Source organism: Lycorma delicatula, chromosome 3 (genome assembly GCF_047948215.1).
Source record: "Lycorma delicatula isolate Av1 chromosome 3, ASM4794821v1, whole genome shotgun sequence".
NCBI classification, from domain to species: Eukaryota; Metazoa; Arthropoda; class Insecta; order Hemiptera; family Fulgoridae; genus Lycorma; species Lycorma delicatula.
The window spans coordinates 122,849,227-122,872,270 of NC_134457.1; the positions used below are offsets into that span (position 1 = coordinate 122,849,227).

The 23,044-nt window shown below is 25.4% G+C and overlaps 1 protein-coding gene across 1 annotated transcript in view; it reads left to right on the forward strand.

Moving 5' to 3' along the window:
* Positions 1–247: 247 nt before the first annotated feature.
* sv (paired box protein shaven) overlaps positions 248–23,044 on the forward strand; it is a 395,488-nt gene continuing 372,691 nt past the window's right edge. Inside the window, exon 1 of the mRNA XM_075360504.1 lies at positions 248–507. The gene's annotated coding sequence lies outside the window, so the exon portion shown is untranslated. The remainder of the gene's footprint in view (positions 508–23,044) is intronic.

Sequence of the window (23,044 nt, forward strand, 5' to 3'; positions counted from 1 at the left end):
TTATTTTATCAACCACAGTGGAAAATTTTATAATACAAGATTAAAGTTTTGTTTTTTGTATTTAATATTACAAGTTAACGAAAGCTTTTACTTTTAATAAATACCCCTTATAATAAGACGTATTATTATAACCATTTAAACGTATTTTAAAAATTCCTAATCGTATTAATTTAAAATAAAATGTATTTTTCTTTAATATATTTGAAATTATTAAAATCATTTTAATAAATGGATTCGTAATGGAACGTTTAATTATAAAATAATGCTGGACGATTTGAAATTAAAGAGTTGAAATCACTGTGGTTGAGTAAAATATTCGTCGATTAACAGTGAAGTTTTAAAAAAGAAAACAAGTTGTTAAGAAAAAATAAAGAAATAAAAAACAATCGTAGTGTTAACGGACAATGTCTTTTATGTGACGTACAAATCCGTGTGATTAACATTAGTATACACAATTACATATAATATTGTTTTTAGTGAGACTGTTCATCGGAAAAACTGAAACTGGTGAGTTTTTATCTAAGTACTACAGTATATATACAAATCTTTTATTTAAAATAAACTACAACTATTCTTATTATTATAGAATTGCTATGTCATATTCTAAAGAATATGACTATTAAGAATGATGTTGGCGGAAACTCATGGGAACTATATAACAGTCTTCATGGAATTTCTGATTACAGTAAAGAATTGTATTCTTTAATATCGTTACTATTATAATAACGATTTGTCAACACGTTTAATAAGTGTGCATTATCATCAACAAGAAATTTAAAGTAACAAAATGTTTCTCAATAAAAGCTTGACTCATAAAATGAGAATAATTAATTAAACTAAAAATGTCATTATATAACAGCGTACAATATTATATAAAATATTTAGTCAGTCTTTAATTTCTTTTCTTCTTATTAATACAGCACAGATTAAGTTAACTGATTTATAAATGAGACACAAAATTGTTTTACTGAACCATTCAAACATAATGTACCGTAATGATTTTTCTGTACATTATAGAATCTCTAATTCAACGATTAAAACAGTTGAGTTTCTTGTAAAAAATTTTAAAATGATAAATAATGAGGCTTTAGTAAATTTATTTAATTAATAACAGTTAACAGCTAAATTGTTTGAAAAAGGAATTCGCAAATACTACAAAGATTATATGAAAAAATTACTTCTAGAAATAACAAAAGGCAATTTAAAAAAATTTATTCAATATTATTTAATGATCTATCATAATTATTAAATAAAAATATTTTCCTTTAAATGATGCATTAATTTAATAAAAAAAAAATCAACAACTATTATTTTAATTTATTTATCACGCAGTATAACATTTACAAAAATGATAAAATACTGATTATAAATATACCGTATGTAACTTCGGTAAGATATCAGAATAATAAATAACAGTTAAAAGTATTATCACTCCTAAAATTTATAATTGTGTTTTTTTTAATTTACATGGGAATTTAGTGAATATTCCCGATAAAATCTGTTAAGAAACGCATGTTGAAAAATAAGACTAAATACTAAACACAGATAAACTTAATAAATCGGTAAGATAAAATAAACAAATATAAACTAAACCCGTAACCGAAGTGGTAAAAATATTTAATAACTAAAATCAATATATATTCTTTTTGTAAGTAATTATAAGTTCCAATACATTGCCGAAATATATAACTGCTATAATATTTTTATTACTTATTTATCTTTCTTTTTTATAAATAACATATTAATATTTATTTAATCACCTAATAAAATAAATGAAACAATACAAAAAATAGAAAAATAATAAATTTTAACACAGATTGAACATCAAAAGTGTATTCTTGATGTAATTTATACAGCTAGATTAGTAATAATACATTTCAAATGATACTCTTAAGCCGTTAATCCTCTTAAAAATGTATTAATAAATAAATATTCATCAACAACATTACAACATTAAAAAAGAAATCTTAAAAAATTCTTCCATAAAAATATATTTTTATAAAAAAAATTTTTTTTTAAATTATAATGTTTGAAAGATTTATTTTTGGTAAAAAAATTCTGTCTTAAAATTTATTAAAAAGAAGATACTCATCTTTTATTTATTTTATTATTTTTTTTAAATATCAAAATTATTGTTAAATTAATTATTTGTTTTTAATATACAAAATAGAATTTTAAACTTAAACTTTGAAAAACAATTTAAATTTAAACAGTACTATGTATTTGAAATAAATATTTTATTTTTATTATTTCTCTGGTATAACTATTAGAAAAAATTGACTTTTAACAGATTATTATTCAAAAAAAAGAAAAGAGAGACGTTAAAGAAAATTAAAAAAATAACCAAAACTATGTCTCTCATTCAACCGCTAAATAACCGTCATCAATTGAGGATATTAGATAAAACTAAATTTAAATATAAAATTAAAATTTAGCGGAAAACAAAAACATATAAGTAAAGAGAAAAATAAAAGTAAACATAAATATATTTATAATGTATTGCACCATAAATATATACAGTGTTTGTATTTTTGTTAATTCATTTTTTTTCTATATTTTGATGTTATAATTATTTCTTTATTTTTTAATTAATTTCTTTACATTAACTGAGAAATGATTATTTAATAGTAAAAATACGAATCTATTAGTAAAATTAATTTTTAAAAAAGTTCTTCCGTGTCAATCTTTGCGATTTTATTTCAATATCCGTCATTTAACATACCTCTTTCTTTGCAGTAAATAAATTAAAATTAGAAAAACCTTACAAAGAAATAACAATTACATATTAAAAAAAATTTTAAAACTCATTATTTAACATACTTTTTTGTTCAATATCTGAAAAATAATATTGAATTAATAATAAATGTAAGCAAATAAATTATTTTATAATTAAAAAATATGTCTGTCAGTAATCTATAATTCAAAAATTTTAATTAAGTTACAACTGATAAATTTTAACTTCAATACAACCAATATTTCGTAAAAATATTTTTTTTTGCAAATTGTACTGTATTTTATATTCATCCAATAAATAAAAATAAATAAATAATTTAAGAAATATTTATATTAGTGTAATTAGTTTTTATCTTAAATAAAAAATTATAAGAATAAATTTAATTTACAAATAATTGATTTTAAGGCCCAATTTTCTTAATAAATTAATAAATATATATTGTTTTAATTAAATATCTTTAAATGTTTATTTTTTTATTTTAGGAAGTTTTTATTTTGTTAAATTTAATTTTATTTAGTAGCGACAAAATATCGAATTTTTACCCGAATTTTTTTGAATACTACCCATCACTGTCATATATTATAAACTCTTATGTAAGTGCAGCGGGTGATTTTTAAAGAAACTATTTAAAAATACTAATGTCGACGATACTTTTATCTGACTTTGTGACTTTGATGATTTAAAGTTTTGTGACTTTATTGATACTATCTCATTTATATGACTTTATTATTTGTTATCTGTTACCTTTATTTGCTGTTATCTTTGTTTTTATTAATTAATTGATTCGTTTGTGTCATGAGAGGTGATGCATATTATTAATATTGTATTTGAGGCGGGCTCTCTTTGGATGTTCTCCCAACACGTTACTCTTAGCCAAAAATTTTACTTATGGTCGAAATCCTTTTGGCCATCGATTGTAAAAAAATAAATTGTTAAAAGAAATGTTAATACTAATGTGTGATTTTAAAATAAAATTACAGTAGTAGTAGTGTACTTTTATATACAAAAAAAAAATAAGTTATACATATTTTGTAGATGAGTTAGTAACAAAAAAAAAGAAACTAAAAAAGTATTTAAACATATTTGGTATTTTGCAGGGTTTTACAAGTTAATATCCTGCAAAACATTTTGTTATTAAAATTTGAAAGTTACTATAATTTCTATATGATTAAGAAATTGTACTGATACACTAATAAAATACACCAATAAAAAAATTATATTGATAATACAGTTATCGGTTTAATCCATAGAAATTTAATAGAAATACTAACCATAAAATGAAATTAATTTATTAAACATGTTAATCAGGTACCTCCAATTACGGCACTAACAAGAAACACAGTTTAGTATGGGATAAATATCATAAAATGTATAGAAACAGCCGGAGAATAATATACTGTAAGCCTATAATATATATTTATAAACATTTTAAATAAATATTAAAATAAAACTTCTTTTTCAAGTTATAAACAACAAAAATTAAAATAAATTATGTGTAACTATAAATTATTAATCTTTATACATACTATTAGCATTAATTAGTCTGTATAATAGAAATGTTACAACCTAATTAAAATTATAATACAAAATATTATTTGTAAATAATAACACTCAATAACTCAAAAATTTACACCAATTTAAAAAAAATAAATATTGTGTCATTATAGCAATGAAAGAAGTAAAATTTGATTTAAAGAATATGAAATTTTTTATTAATTTCCTAAATAATGATTTTGGATTTCCACCTCATAATGGTGTAGACAATGGAATAATTTTTTCGGGGCCATAGGAATAAGAATGGACTAAAAGAAATAAGAAAAAAAAAATTTTTTAATGAAAAATGAATCGTAATTATTTAAATTGTTATTAATGCTATAATAGCTTTAAATCGTAAAATTTTAATTAAAAAATTTCTATAAATCTAATTTAATTTTAATGCAAACAACACAATTAAAATATAGTAGAATACTAACAGGCCTGTGATATTAAAACAAAAGAATAACGTTATATACTATCTACAATGAATTTTATATCAATTAAGTAGCACATATTTAAATTAATTTTTGGCACGATAAAGTTTCTGGTTATTTGGATATCATTAATAATTTATTTCTACGAACAAATTAAAAATAATTTTAATTAGTGTAGGCCTATACAGTTATTTTATTTCCTCGTAATATAGAATGATTACAATTGTCCGTAAGTTCATTCGCAATGCTAAAGTAGGTTCTATCCGTAGATTTAAAATATTAAATTAATTGAAAACCAATAAAACAGAAAAGCTTTTAATCTCTTTGGAACTAAAAGAGTCTTCTTGACTGAATAGTAAAAACTTAAAATCACATCCTTAAACAAACTAATTATCATTTCTAAGTAACCGATTATGAAATAATTCTATGAACATTTCACACTTCCAAACTGAATTTTATAATTTAATATCCATGCCTCCACATCTTACAAAATATATTCCCAACGGATTTAACTCGGACTTAATTTTACGCGTGTACAGATATCTAACTTTAAAACATAATATAAATTGTAACTGAAGCGAAGTGAATAAAATTATTGCTGTTTAACTTATGTACTTAAATTAACTATACGAAATATTACTGTAAAAATTTAAATAATTTGTTTTATTGTACCTTATATGGAAATAATCATTAAATTCCTTTTACTGGTTATATTTTACAGTTGTTAATTATAGATAAAAAAAAGTAAAAAATAGGTAAATTGTTGGGAATAATTTGAGCATGACAGTCTATTATTTCAAATTAAATGTAAACAGTAAGAATTAAATTATATAAAAACTTAAAATTTATCAATAAGTTAATTTTTATAATCGAAATTTTATTATATATCATTTCGGCATTATTTCAGTTTATGTTTAAAAAAATTGTAATTTTTTTAAAAAGGCTTAAAGACAAATCTCAAAATAATAAAACAAGGTAAAAAACATTAAATTAAATTTCAATTATTTTTCTGCTTGTTTCAAGCTCGCCTGCATGTCTACACATATTAAGCGCGCTTACCTATGCGCACGCGTGCATATTTACATACACACAAATACAACATAAATTATAGTTTTAGGTACATAGACATATATACAAACAAACAAAAAAAAAGTAGGTTGAATTGAATAAAGTAATTTTTAAACTTAACTATAAATTAACGTATGAAAAATAACTTTTGGCATTGAAAGAGTATAATTTATGAGACTACATCATTTTGCTATTTGACAGAAGGAACGGGTGGTAACTAACAACCGACTACCGAAAGCTGTTTATGTTAGTCAAATGTAAGGAGTTATATTCAATGTTTTATAAGAAGATTAGTGGGAAACAGAGGTAATTTGGATGACATCAGAGGTACCGGGTCTTGGCCGCGGCCAGCAGGTCTACTAATGTTCACTCGTGACTATGTACATCAGAGCATTATGTCCTTACAAATAAAATGAAAATATTTTAATGGACCGACGCATCGTTTCAACATTTACAGTGAAAAAAAAAACTTGCGGTAATGTTTTCATCAGAATTTTACAACTAATAAATTATATTTAAGTTATTAGTTTAAATACGATAAAATCCCCCACTACATATTTAGAAATAAATAAATGTAAAAAAAAAATTTAATTCAACTGTATTACGCTTTACTGATAGCTGTTATTTCATTTATTTGAACACTAGTAATATAAATTAGTCTACCAAATAAAAATTTTAGAAAAATGTAAATAAATATAAATAAAATTAATTTAAAATAAAAAGCTAAACGATAAAAAATCCTTTAACCATTTTTCTTCCTGTAGTTTGAGCTTTTTTGTAACATTTTCATTCACGTATAGATTAAAACTAAGAATTTAATTAACTAATTTTTTATTTTAAACAAATATTTTACGTTAGGGAAAAATTACAATAGATTAAACAAAACCAAAATTTGAAATAAAACAAATATAAACGTTATTTACTACATATAAAAATAATAAAAAGTAAAAACATTCTGATAATTTTTGATTTAATAATTAATATTTACCTTTTAAATACATAAAAATCGAAGCTATTGTTTACACACTTTAATTAGCTACATATAATGAAATTCGTAATAAGAAGCGTAATTTAAGTATTTTATCTCGGGCTAATAAACGATCGAATTCCGTAAGTCGAGGTTTAGGTCGGCAAGTAATAAAATTTCATAAAATAATCCATATTTTTTATTTTTTAATAATGTCGGTAAGAGACAATTTAATACTATATTAATTCAATAATACGAGTATATTAATATAAATACTGAAACCAGAAAAAGTATGTAGTCCAGACCCTGAATTCAGGAAAAAATTCAGCTAAATATTGATAGTAATCCTAATTGTAATTGAATTACCTTATTGTAATTCTATTACGTTATAACTGTATTTGTTATTTATTTGAATTTTTATAATAATTATCCTAGATATTTAAAATTCTATTTGTACGAAAATACACAAAGTTAAATTAAATAAAATATTTGTTTATTTGTTCCGTTATATGTATAGATAAAAATATTGTATAACTTTTTTTTTTAAATATAGTATATAGATGTTTCCCTAATAAAAATTTATATTTAATAAGAATGAAAAAATTAATAAATAAATAACCGAGATTTTTTTGGAAATTTTTGAATAACCAGAATTATTATCGAAATGTAGATGTAGGTTCAAAAAAAGTTATGTTAAATTATACTTATTATTTGATTTTTATATTAATTTTTCCTTTTGATATTTCTTCATTAACGATCTCAAATTAATATTTAATGCATTTTGTATGCATTTTAGTTTTCAAATTACTCTATTAAAATACTTTCAAATTTATTTTAAATATATTTGTAGAATATTTTAATGGTTATTTTTACTAAACGATGATTTTCTTTAACCTTTATAACAGAGTATAAAGTTTTACAGAACGCTACAAAAGTAATATTCTGGAAATATTTCACTAAATTCCACTTGAAGAGTTTAAAATATTTCTCTTTCAAAATTAAAAATAAAGATGTCCATCATTTTCTTTTCCAAATTTCTGTGTTTAGTATCATTCAAATAATTTTTTTTTTAAATTTGACATATTTTGTGGAAAAAGATGCAAGAAATAAATGTTACCATAAAATATATATATAAGATTATCAATCGATTACGTTTTTCCCTGGAAAAGTCACATAAAATATATTTAAATATATATATACGCGCGTGTGCGCACGAGCACGAATGTGTGTTTGTGTAGGTATTTAAGCTAAATTTTTATAAATTTTGGCGAGTATAAATTGAAAACAAAATTAAAAATGCACTATCTTGAAAACTGACCGATGAATTTTATTGCATTTAAAACCCCAAAATAAATCATATTTTTTCTTAAAAATATTATTAATTATCATAAAAAAATTATAATATCCATTTTTTTTTTTTGGAAGATCAGTAACGTTTTGAAATATTAATGTGGACTACTTATAATGATATATTACGTTATTACATTAATGGTTATATAAATTAGAGAAGGCAACTGAGAGTAAATCAAACAACAGGTAACAACGATCATCGAGTCTAGCGGATTATTTATGTGTAACGTACCCGAGGAACGAACGGCCGTCTGGTATTTTCTATTTGCCTACTTCAATCACTGTCAGTAAACAGAGGAATGGTTTCTAGTTTTTGCCGGGAATAAAAAGGCTGTAATCTCTTCTTCAAGACGCAAGACAAGGCCGAGACGGGTTGACAATGAACTTTAATTCCGAGTCCCCTGCGTCGGGGCCAGAGAACTCCCAAGCACATAATCACGAATGAACACAGAATTTTCTTAACCGCAGTACATCAGTCTAACGTTAAGAAATATTCATTATTAAAACAATTAGGAATGAAAATACTATTAGCATAGACGTAAAAGGTTTAATAACAAGTCAAAATATACATATATAAGTTTAATGTACTTAAAAAAATAATAATACCTGAACAATAAATGCATTTCTAGATGTGATCTATTTAGATCATAACTAAAGTACAAGTCAACAACATATAAATTTAACTAAAAAAATTCACACTATATAACCTATATTTTTAATAATACTTCTTTAATAATAGATTATTTCATCGAGAAATTCTTTTAGTTCGCTAAATGACTTCCTTCCTTAATTAAAAACTTATTTATTTTGTTTAAAACAGATAAAAAAACAATATTTTTTTTATTTTATTTTAATACTAGCTGTACTAGAGCGTGCCTACGGTACGCCTCTGCAGCTTGGCACTCCGGGCGGGTTGCCCTAGCGGGTGGAGTTTCGGAATGGGATTATTAGGTGTCCAAAACTGATTACCTGCTGTGTAAACACATTTTTTTTAATGATGATAATTGATATAACGAAACTTAAATTAGAAATTTAACTCTAGAAATTGAAACTAACGAATCGGGATTTTCCGCTAGTGATCGGTACATTCCGGTGCCTACCTTTTGGTTACAATTCATTATTTTATGAATAAAAACAATCAAATAAATAAAAAAATATATTATTAATATATATTTTGCATATATATCGGTATATATATATATATATATATACGATATATGATATATAACAAGTATACACCTGACCACCACGAGACGTAGTAACGAAACAGGATTTTCCGCTAGTTATCGGTACATTCTGGTGCTAAGCTAAGGGGGACGGACACACACACACACAATCCCATGTCGGTCTTTGTATAAATTTGGCTAAATATTGTTGAGACAACGCTGTTAATCGACCTAAACGAGCAACGCACACCAATAAAAGAGGAATTCAAATCCTGTTAAAATGCAACTGAATTTTAACAAGAATGCCACAGGTGTACAGACAGCTGATAATCGTTCTATAATAACATTAATAGGACGAGTAATATTTTAAAAAAAAGCCAAAAGATTATTTTTAGCGTAAAGTTTAACAAATAAAAATAACAGTCCAATTATTAACGAATTTTTAAAACATGCCATTAGTATTTCAAAATATCGTTATGGTTGATTAAAAAAATTGCTCAATCGATTTTAAAGAAAGAGGTCAAACAGAAGAACCTCAATATATAAAAACTGCGTCTGTAGTGTTTCTATTCAAACGTTTCCCGGACAGAAATAAAACATTAAATAAGCATGTCATGAAGACTCAACTGATTCCAAAGAGTCGAATACATTGCTGAATTTAAAATTAATTACCGTTTAAATCTTTAAACCTATTTATTATTTATTATATGTAATAATATAAATTCCGGGCTATAACGTATTTCACAATTCATGGTGTTTTTTAATGCATTTGTTGTTACGTGTCCCACTGTTTTGTTATTATTAATTTTTATCATGTGTAATAAATATGCTAAAACTAAACAATAGAAAAAATAACAGTGTTATAATAGTATTTAATATTAATAGTACCCTTGAAATTTCTTAAGGTTTCGTAGTAGGAAAAACTTAAGTAACTTGAAATTTATTTCTTGATTTGATTCTGATTCTGTTTCCGCAAATCTTTGATATTAAATGAATTTTTATCAATATAAATCTTACGAGTTACATCAGTTTAGGAAGAAAAAATACAAAAAAAAATTGCAAAGCCAACATATCTTTTGTCAAAACAATTTTTTTTTACGTTACAAAACATCACGTGTTTGCTATCAATAACTATGATGTTTTGTAACATTTCTATTTTAACCAATAAGATAACAACCGAGTGTGCACGTGTCCGTACATACATCCACACAGGTCCGCATAAAGTCGTTAACATGTTATCTAAAATTTATTGTAAAAAAAAACTGTTTTCTCTTAGTTATAATTATAATAAGGATTAACCAATTTATAAAAATTATATCATATTTGGATAAGCTTACTCTTCAGGTTGTTAACAGGTTTATTCTTCCGTATTTTACTCCGAAGTAGTAAACGAGTATGTAATAAAGTTACGTTGATGAAACCGATACGTAATGGATAGTTATTTTTAATAGAGTTCGGACAGATGCGAAAGCAGATCGAACGAAGCTCTCTGCTCGCTTCAGTTTCGGCCGTACTCATTTAATTTAAAGGGAGGGAGGCTATATACTGACGTCACGACTTCTCATTCTTGGCATTCCACAATTGAAAACAATCCACATTGTGTTTCATAGATGTTATAATATTAAGAGACGCATCGTTTCATAAATGTTGAATCTTTTTATATGACGAGGAGAATGTTGCCCTATAAGGAAATAAGATTTACAATAGTAGTAAGCTGGATAAAATAGCTAAGATTTGGATAATCACACCCTATTCCAACAAAATACTTAAATTCATTTGTTTAAATACTAAAAGAGTACGTAATAAAAGTGTATTTAATAAGTGCAAAAAAATTGTTTAAGAATAAATAAATTTAAAAAATCAAAAACAAATTTAGTAACACTACTAGACCATAGAAAGTTTTTGTTTCCTTCGAAACAGCATTTCATTTAAAATGAAACTCATTAATAACATTAGCAGTTATTACTTTCCACCAGTTATTTATGGAATATATTTAACTAGACAAATTTTCTTGGGATAATGACTGACCGGTATTTAATTTTATTTACTTTTTTTTACACACATTTGCTTTAACTTTTATGTAAAAAAAGCTTAGCTTTATCTGGTCGATCAAATTATAGTTTGGTACAAAAAATCTAATCTTTTGCTGTAATTTTAAATTAAATACATGCAAATAAATTCCTTCTTGTATTAACACAATCTACGTCAATTATCAAGAATGTTATACTAATCAATTATAAAATTACCAAAAACGGACATATTACTTAAAATTTTCAGAAAAATCATTTTTATTTTTACTAAGATTTGAAATGAAAAACAAACCTTACTTTAATATGTTTTGGTTCGCAAATGAACACTTATTTATTTAATTGTTTAAAATTTAATAATGACATAACATAGAAATGACATTTTTTAATCTTCTAATTTACATATAATTTCTTCTAAAATAAATCTGAATACATCTTAAAACTAAACAATTCGAAAATTTGGAGTTTTCTCATATCCATACAGACATATATATTTTGCATATATATCGATATATATGCGATATATGATATATAATATAACAAGTAACCACCACGAGACATGTACTAACGAATCAGGATTTCCCGCTAGTGATCGGTACATTCTGGTGCTAAGGTAAGGGGAACGGACACACACACACAGTCCCATGTGGGTCTTTATATAAGTCTTTGTTAAAATATTTATGATATGTTGAAAAATATTAAGTTTAGAACGGAAGGTAAACCAAAAGTAATGCGTAACTTTCAGTAATTTAAATATCAGAAATAATAATTAAATAATATAAATTCCTAATCTGTACGTTGCAATCAACTAGTGAATAATAAGCAACTCCCTCCGATGGCCCAAAGGAATGAGGATGACGAATAAATGAGATCATTCCGGAGATGTGGTGGTTAATTGAACCCCAACCACCAAAATACACCGGTATCCACTGTCTACTATTCAAATCCCTAAAAAAAAATTATAAATATATGACTTACAAGACCGTCTTACTCGAATTTATTTGCCTATTTTGATATTGATATCGAAATTAATTAAAATCAAGCACAATAAATAAATGGACCGTTCATTTACCTATATTATGTATTACTAAATTTTTTCAGATAACTGATAATTCTGTAAGAAAGGCTTTTTTTAGTCGTAAAAATCCACCAAAGGTCAGAAAACCTAAAAATTTTCTTCTATTCAGCTAAGTAGTAATTTTAATTATGACTGTAGAATATGTTCCAAAATTTAAAAAAATAACAGTGTAAAAGAACCATTTGATTGCAAAATAAAAATAAAAAAGTTTACCTCTGCAAAAGGTGAACACAGTACTTGAGAAAAAATAAATTAATCTACTTATTAAAGTAAATCATACAAGAATCAATTCATAACCTGTAAGTATAAGTTTTTTAAATGTTGCACAGTTTTTAAATTATACGTGGTATGATAATTACATTTCTAGAATGGCCGTATTCTGTCGTATGGTAGTTTGGTTTAAATATCTGAGCAAACGTTTTTTTACTTATTCTGTGCGTTAACATTAAACGATAAAACTATTCATTAGTTAATGCGAAAATATAAAGGTTTTTTTTTATATCTCAAATTATATTTATTATCGATTCTGAAACTTACAAACCATAAGTAAACCATGTCAATTATCAAGTTATAAAGGAATTAACTTTAAAACACCTCAGTTACATTCTAGACATCAGCAGTAAATTAAAGGTAGCATAAGTATTGATAAAGTAGCCAGTACTGAATTAGAAATCACAATAATGTTCAGCACTATGAATAAAACTACAGCATAAAAAGAATATTAGAACAGAAAAAAGATAGCATTAGAAACATAAATGATCATAAACATACATTAACACTTTGATTTGGCACAACTTAAGAAGACAGGCCTCGATCCGAGTATCATTCTTAGATCCTAAGATTCAACACATGAACCTTTTGTCACCTTGTATTTTTCCCATTGTCTAAGAGGTTAACAGGTTTACGTGGTCGTTAAGTCTTATTTTGTAATTAGTTGCAAATAGATTGAATTTCTCTCGAACACACGGTAACCTTAGTACTCATGAATTTCGTTGTTCCGTACGAACCATGGCGCCTGTGTAATGCATCTCACAAATTTATTCTGGAATCACTGAATAATCTGTATATTTGCGGATACTCGCCGTACCCTAGAGTTGAATTCCGTATATCCAAATCGGTTTTAGAATCACTTTGTACAGAAATAGCTTGTTAGATAGGGATAGTTGCGTACACTTTCAGCTCGCGGGAGGTACTTTCCATCTAAATAAATTTCTGGCAGTCATCTTTTCCCATCGCGAACATCATGCGAATCGATTTCGCTTACTTGATCTTAAAAAGTCAAACAATAATTTTTAGTTTCACATAAAAATGATTGATGGAAATTTATAACAGGTGTCAACAACAAATTTTGCGAAAATAGGAAAATCTACTACCGGAATACTCCAGTATTCTCAACTAAAACAGCAATATGATGTTATTGCTGTTTTAGTGACAAATTCAAGCGTCCTTGAAAAACGAAAAAGATCCAAAAATCGACGAGTTATGTGAACGACGACCTCAGTTATGGAAAACCAACAACACAAATAAGGGGTTCGCAAATGTGAAGAAAATCAAGGATTTGGTACGATCTGATGGTCGATTAATGGCTGAAGAAAATATTAATAATGCTAGAAAGAAAAAAGAGATTCATTGGATAAGACCTAAATTATGGCTTAACATGTGAGTCAGCACAATGCGCCAAACCATGGGCGCGCTTACCGTGAAAGAGTTGGCGAAAAATCTATTAATTAAATCTAGCTATTCTGCTTATTCACCAGAATTACCTTTCTGGGGTTTCTAGCTGTTCCCAACATTAAAGATAGCGCTTGAAAGAAGAGAATTTTTTTTCTGACATCCCTGATGTCTGGTGTAACATGATAAAGAAATTAAACATATTTATGTTGAAAACGTTTTCTACGCCTGTTCTCAGGAATAGAAACAAGAAAATTATCCAAACAAATGTTTATATGCGCAATTTGAGCACTTAAAATATGACAATAGTTATTAACCTAGTTCCAAACTCAAACCTTTATACTTTTTACTCATCTTCCGGGAATTAAACTGCACACCTCATACATTAAAATGAAGACGAAGAATACAAAAAAAGATGGTTACAATGATTTAAACTACAAAAAAATTGTTGAAATATATCATTTACACTATATTAATACTTCCTACAAACTACTAATCCAGCATCATATACATAATCTACTTTAAAGAAATAAAGAAATACACTCAAATTAAATAGTATAAAAACACCAGTAATTACTTAAATATTCTGTTAATGAATAAATAAAAAACACTATTTAAAATTACACGAAAGACGTGACAATGAGTGATGACAGATTACATAAACAGTTTAAGTATACTAAATACTTCCATTAATTAGACATTAAATAGGACTAAATTAATTTAAATTAAATTAAATGTGAATCTTAATTAACAGACAAATTAACAATACTTTCCTTTTAATAGTACTCGTATTTAAATAAATTTTATTACATACGAATATATGCAACTATATACACATAAAAACAAGCTAAGTAAATATTAAATTAATTTTTACACAAAGCTAATAGGAAAAAACACGCGCACGTATACTCACACATACACAAAATTCAAAAGTAAATAAATATAAAATAAAGCAAAAAAATTAAAATTCATAATGTAAAAAACATAATAATTCTGTAATATGTAATTGAGCCCACGTGAACATATTGTAATAGCATTAAGTTGTATTCCCTCACGTTCATATTGTATATGAATGCGTACAAGGAAAGAATACTGATTTTTTTTTCACTATTAAAACTATAAGGACGGTATTATAAAGCTATACATAAACATTAAATTGAATAGTAAAAACCAACTATAGAAATATTTATTTACTTTTCATTATAATTCATAAACTGATTCAATAAGACGTACTTTAATTAAATTTGATGTTAGTTAAACACACATATATACACACTCACCACACACACAAATATATATATTTATATTACTTTACTTCTGTAAGTGAGTGAGTGTGTGTGCGCGCGCACACACACTCACTCACTCACTCATATATATATATATATATATATATATATATATATATATATATATATACAGTAATGATAGTAAAATTTTTCTAGATTATAATATTTTAATATAACTGATTTAAATACAAAATAAGTATAATTTAAAATACTTATCAATTTTCAATCAAGAAATACTTTAATTGATAATTTAGCAGTCAGAATTTTTAAGGAAAATAATACTATCTGATGATTTTCAGTATGTTTTAAACAAATCCATAACATTAACGAGCTAAGTCAATGGTATCAGTGCAAACGTTTATAATTATAAATACTGAAGGCTATCAATTAGAAATTCGGAACTTTAAGAATGTAAATATTTTCGGATATAAAATACTAGTTTTATAGCGCGTACAATATTAGTATGCTAAAATTTTACGATAATTAAAATATGAAATATATTTCATTAAAGATTAAGTAAAAATCGAAGTATTTAATACAATCTGTCCGCACAATTTTTTCAGAAATTATTTCCACAATTCGCGAGAGCTTCACCACAATTCCTAAACCAGTTTTCAATAATTTATTTTAATGTGAAACAGTTTAAATTTTTTCTTTACAGAATTTTTCATAGATTTCTTTTAAATATTCGCCAATTTTTTTCAATTTCAAATCTTTATTAAATGAATATTTATTATTAATAAAATTTTCCTTCGACTTTCCAGAAAGGCAGGAATAATTTGGTACAAATTTAAATTTCTAAAGGATTTGCTTCCGAGCAAAACTTTAAATCTTTAGGTAATTATCTCTAAAAAATAAATTTTTTATTGGTCCTCACCCATCAGAACTGTAGGATGAGAAATTACTAAAGAAGAGCTTTCTTGCCGGACAGATATCGCAAAGTTGATTTCTTGAAATTTTAAAGAAAAACTTTTAAAAATGTTTTTAATATAATGTTTGTACAACGTGCATAAACATCATTTCTTAATAAGAATTTTGAATCTGATAACATATTTTAATATTTTCGAGTATGTTAGACCAGATAGAAATTTACATATAAAAATAAGTCCATTTTAAACAAATTCTGTTTTGGTTAGAATGTAAGGTCTCATTTTCAAAAATAGCTTAACTTGTAAAATTTCTATTAATTGTTTTTCACAAACAATCTTCATTATAATACAATGTTTTCTTTTTAATAAATTTTTATTACTATCATTTGTATATAAATTTTATTTTAAAGCATAATTTAGCAGCAAGCCAGGCAATAATAACTAGTTACATAATGATGAAAAGGGAGTAAATATCGTATACAATACAATAACAACGCAATAGATATAGTGTACTAGAATGGGAAGTATGGTCGTATTATAGAATTTCAAGGTTCCCGTATCCTGCGATAAGCCCATGTTCCCTTGTACATATAACCCGCAACGGCTTCATATTGATAAATAACTTCAGAGATAGTACAAATAACAAACAAAAACACAAAAAAAATTAAAAGACAGGTGCTTAGAAAAGTTATTATAATAAGTATGATTCATAATCGATACGCAATTTTCCATTAAGAACAAAAAACGCGTTCGGTTGTAAAAACGCTTTTTAACAAAGAGTAATACTATAAAATTAATGTGATAAATAACTACAATTTGAAATAAATTATTGTCTTTTTACTACTTAATAATCGTAGGAAAAAATCTAGATTTCAATCGTTTGAAAATCTCTTATAATACTGAAAATAAGAGAAAAATGGAAGTAGATACTTCCAATAAATTCAACTTGTTTTGTATATATTCAAAATCTACTTAAAAATAAAACAAGCTGTTAATATAAGTTGTATATTAATTTGTTAATATACGGAAAATAATTGTAAAAAGGTTAAAGTGCATAGTCTTCAAAAATTAACATAATTTAGATAAATTTCATTGGAAGGATACCAATTTTTATCTTGATGATATTCAGTATTCTCATTATAAATCCAATTTTATTTGAATCATTTTTGGAAATGATGTTATATAATCATCCACTTTAATAAAACGGCTATTTTTGAAACATTCTCTTTATAACTGTGTTACAAAAATTCCTCTTAAATTTTTTTTACAGTAAGGAAAACGTTCAAATAATAAAACAAGCGATTTTTCAAAAAAAATTACGACTAGCGAAATGATTTTACCTAAAATTAATATGTTACAGTACTGAATCAGCTTAATTCAAGGAATACCCATTTCAAAATATTCATTATCTTTTTAACTTAAGTAAATTATAAATTATTAAAGGAAAAATTAGAATAAAATATATAAAATAAATTATATTCTATTAAACCAAATTTAAGGGAATATTAAAATTGTGTTGAACGAATGAAAACAAGTAATAACATTAAAACAACAAAAAAGCGTTAAAACAATAGCAAACAAAGATTGTTAAAAAACAGTAACAAGAAATAATACCAGAAAAAAAAAACATGAAAATGGAGTATCTTCAACAACCATTACTAAGGTCCAGCACGTGAACCTTTTTCAATCGTCTAATCTCATGACTGTTCTCCACAAGATTCAAAGCAAGGGAGGGATTTACTTGTCTAATTAGTCTTTTTTTCTTTTCTTTTCCTCTTTAGCCTCCGGTAACTACCGTTTAGATAATTCTTCAGAGGATGAATGAGGATGATATGTATGAGTGTAAATGAAGTGTAGTCTTGTACATTCTCAGTTCGACCATTCCTGAGATGTGTGGTTAATTGATGAAACCCAACCACCAAAGAACACCGGTATCCACGATCTAGTATTCAAATCCATGTAAAAATATCTGGCTTTACTAGGACTTGAACGCTGTAACTCTCGACTTCCAAATCAGCTGATTTGGGAAGACGCGTTAACCACTAGACCAACCCGGTGGGTTTGTCTAATTAGTCTAACCATATATTTAGTAGTGAAACAGACAATATCATCCTGAACTAGCGGAATCCCCAGATATTCATGTATTTCAGAATTCCTGACAAACCAAGGCGGTTGGATTACTTTCCTCAATATCTTGTTCTCTGCTCTCTGGAGTACTTTCATATTACTGTCACTAGTTAGTTGTATGAGGAATTTTGAGGAATTTAAACTTTATCCAAGTAAACTGGAGGGATCTCTCCTCTCCTCTCCTAGTCGTTAAGGTGACGCGGTTAGATTTCATCGGATTGACTTTAATTTCCATTTGTTCAGCCACGTATTGATTGCATCCAACGGTCCCAGTAGCCTCCCTGAGACTGCAATCCGGTCATCTTCATCTGCCAATATCGACATATCATCCGCGTACGATGTAATTACAACATATTTTATACAAGGAATATAAGCAATATAACTTTTATATACCGGTTTTTAGAGAAAAAAACCGGTTCTAATACCAGCCCTACGGAATTCCGGAAGCATTTTCAAAGAAATTAGATAGATACTGATTATACCTAACCTGCGAAAAGCAACCATCTCGCCGCATCAAAAGGGAATAAAGTTGTAAACATTTGGTGAATTGCACATTAGTAGAAACAAATTTTTTATACATACTTTTAAAAATAAACAAACTATGAGTACATTAAAACAAATAAAATCAACAAGATTTAAAGAAATGCTTACGATTTTAATTGTTTTCAAGGTTTTAAAGTCTAGTTTTCATCACTAACTGTAATATTTTAAGAGGTAAAAAGAAATCTAACGGTTTTATTTATTAGTTATTTTTTATTTCATTTTTATCTAACAAAATAAAATTCTAATAACTAAAAATATATTGCACTTTATTTAAATTGAAATAATAAATAAACAATCAAATTTATTAAATAAGTTTAATTTAAAAATATAAATATTTAACAAGCAGAAAATTTATGCCAGTTAACTGTATCTTAGCATCGATCTCATATACTTGATTAGATTCAAGATCACGTTTCAAGTAGTCATTAGATTCGAGAATCTCGTTGTTGGCGCGAGCCTCTGTTTTATTTTAAGCGATTGAAGTAATAACCATACTCTATAGCTATATGACTATAACAAAACCGGACATGACAATTTTATGCCTTCCGTTTCCTTCTTTTTGCAATATGCAGTTCACTATTCTGAACAGGATTAATAATGAATATTTAACCAGTTTGGGAGCTAAATAAATTGAGAAAAAAATCGGATAAAAAATATTTAAACGAAATTGAACTTTCTACGTAGATGTGAGACTATATGGATATCAATAATTTATAGTGTTATATTCTACTCACGGTTATTAAGAGAAATTAGAAATTATAAACCTAAAATAATTTTTAAAAAATCAACAAATCCTGACGTAATTAATATAAAAATAAATATCTTATTTAAAAAAAATCATGCTGTGCTTTCATCTCGATTAAAGCGCTTTCTTGCGAAGTAAATAATTTACTCATTACGATAAATACATTTATGATTCAGTTTATTCTTCAAAATCTTTTAAACAGCATATTAACATTAAAAACTCACCGTTATAAATGAAGTGTGTAAAATGTAGGCACAACAATTATTTTTCTTAATCATCATTAAATTAAAAAAAAAAAACTCGGGCAGTTTTTCGCAAGAATACCGATTTTTCGTTTCCGATAGTCAGAAACGCACTGATTTTCATAGTACAACGCACTACATACGTTTTATTAACGCGTAGACCGCGTGTGCTTATATAGCATGGTTATGCCATACAAGCATACATGCATGTATGGTATGGTATAGTATGGTTATGCTTATATGGCGATACAAGCATCAAGTTTCAACTCACTCACCACTGTAACTCACTACATTAGCGTATGAAAAATACACTACTATACAGTTAACATAGTCTCAAACTCAGGCTGTTGTTTTATGTTGTCTGTTGTCGATCTTAGATTGATCGTAATTGAAGAATGGCTTAACCAATCTTCATATGCACAACTTCAAGTACACTACTTCAGCATATTTAAATTTTAATGAAATATTTCTAGTAGTTTTGGAGGGCTTCGGGTCACAGATTTTATACATAGTCTTCTTATATATATATATATATATATACATAAGAAAATTATGTTTTAAGTGAATGATTTTGGTACTCATTCTTTACCTCATAAGGTAAAGAAAATACAATTTAACCCACCAATCTCACCGTGCGACAGAAAATAATACCGTAGTTTTCTTTGAAAAGTTGGTAAAAGACTATTTCCATTGTTACGTACTTTATAGCAAAGTTCTATTTAATCTGACCACAAATCACATCTTAGCAATTATAATTACAATCCAAATTATAATTTAATATATTAATTTAAAAGAAAAATATAAACCAGAATATTCGAAAAAAATCCAGTACAATTAGACAGTATGCATTTTAATGTTTTAACTTATTTTTTAACTTGAAATAGTGAAAAAGAGCCTCAGCTTTTATTATGTTAAAATCCTATTTACACTTATATATTTTAAATAAAAGTATTTAAATACCGCCCATGCTTAGAATTAGATTTTTTAAAAATAAGTAAATCATACGAAAAGAATTTCTAATTTTATAACGAAAAATTCCTGACAGTTCTAATACATTCATTTATGAGAGGGGACTAATAGATACTCTGATATTACCTGAAATAATGATGTCATAAGAAAAAAAAAATTTTTTTAATAAACTTTGTGGTACATCTGTTCAATATTAACATTTTTTCTTGTATCACATAACTTAATCTAGTTTCAACAATGATATTAATACTAACTAGAATACTTTAAGCCAAATAATTAAACCTGTTAATTTTAACAAATAGTATAAAACAATGGTTTAACGTATTACGTGTTTATTAATAACGATTTCTAATAAATATACCTCACAACTACCTTAATCGAAAAAAAAATTATACAACAATTACAAAATTATATTTCACAACAATTAATAAATATAATAGTAATTTAGTTTTATAATGACTTCCTTAAAAAGTGGAAATGGAAGTTTTATTTATTATTTTAATAAATACTAGTTTCCGCTCAATAATAATGTTATAATATAATTTGTAATTTTATTAGAAAATAATAATTCTAATGTATAAAAGCTACTAAAATAACTTGCAATTTATTTTATATTAATTTTGTATCCTATAGTAATAGAAATGAACAACAAATGACCTTACAAGTTGCAGTTTTTATACAAAAATTATTTTTAATAAAACAATAGTTATTAAAAAAAAAACTACTGTTTGATAAAAAAATATATGCATTGCATTATTCTACCGCTAACAAATGACAAATTATAAATAAAATAAAAAAAATACGATAATAAATAAGTAAATATATAACCGCAAGAAGTAAATATAAAATATTAAAAGAAGGACAAAAAATAAATTTTACGATTTAAAACTTTTAAGAGATTAAGAAAACAAAAAAAAATACTAAACTTCATTAAAACGTAAGTTGAAAAAAATAAGTGTTATTTATTATTATGTTAATTATCCTTAGTCTTAAATAAATTACATAGAAATGATTATTTGATAAATTATGCATGTTTTGTAATAAAGATTACAAAAAAAATTGCAGTTCTATAAGAAAACGGTACGTAACAGTAGATAAAATATCAACAAAGCTTTCATTTTTATTTAAAATAATATAGAAATAACTGATTTTAGAAAAAAGTAATGAAAAAGTATTACCTTTTCATAAAAATTAGTAGTATACACGGTGTTTTAATGTATATTTCAAACACGGACCAAATGTATCCATACTATTGTATTCCCACTTGTTCAATCGCAGGTGTTTTGAATAATATACTAATCACACAACAATTAATGTAAATTTATTACTCGTAAGAATCATTTTTCTGATATTCATATTTGGACATGAAAAGATATTAATGAATAATAATTATAAAATAACAGATTTTTAAAATGTTCTAACGAAAGTAATATTAGATATTTAAAATAAATTTTAAAAAACAGGAATCTAATATTTTTTTGTGAATTGTTTATTTTAATGTATTTTCTTTACTATAATAAAATACGGGAAATAAGTACGCTGATATCATAAAAAAAATAATTGGCGTTTAGGTAACCCGGATTTAGCTAATGTGACATGGATAGAACGAGCGGACAGCAAAATAAATAAATCAAATTTAAGAGAAAATATAAAAGGAAAATTGCGATGAAATTATAAATAAAAAAAGTATATTGAGCAATAAAATTAATTAAGTAAAATAGTGGAAATCTTCTTAACCGGTTGAAAATTCTCATCAATAAAAATTAAAAAGCCTACTTGCAACAGAATCATTCTGAAGTGGTTTTGCAATAACAGAGCATTCCAGAATTAATTGTGGCATCCTGTTTATACGGTTTTCCTTCATAAGGAAGAAAGTTTAAGAAATTAATGTATCTTTTTAAGTAGGTGATTAATATTAAAAAAAAAATTTGTTATACTCTTAAATAATTTGTTTTATTTTTATTATAATACGATTTTTATTTATATGTAGATTAAAGCAAAATGTTAATATTTGACCGCAGAATCCGATTTTTGTGTTTATTCTTTAACTAGTATAGTTTAATAAATTTTTTAAACTTTTATACAGCTAATGTTTATAACCAAATAAGTGAATGTTAGCTCCATAAAAGTTTAGCAGAAAGTATTTTTGGGGAAATTAATTTTTTTTAATATAAATTTCTTAAACTATGAAACGGGAATAATTTGATTAAAAAGTTTTCATTTTTTTCTTAC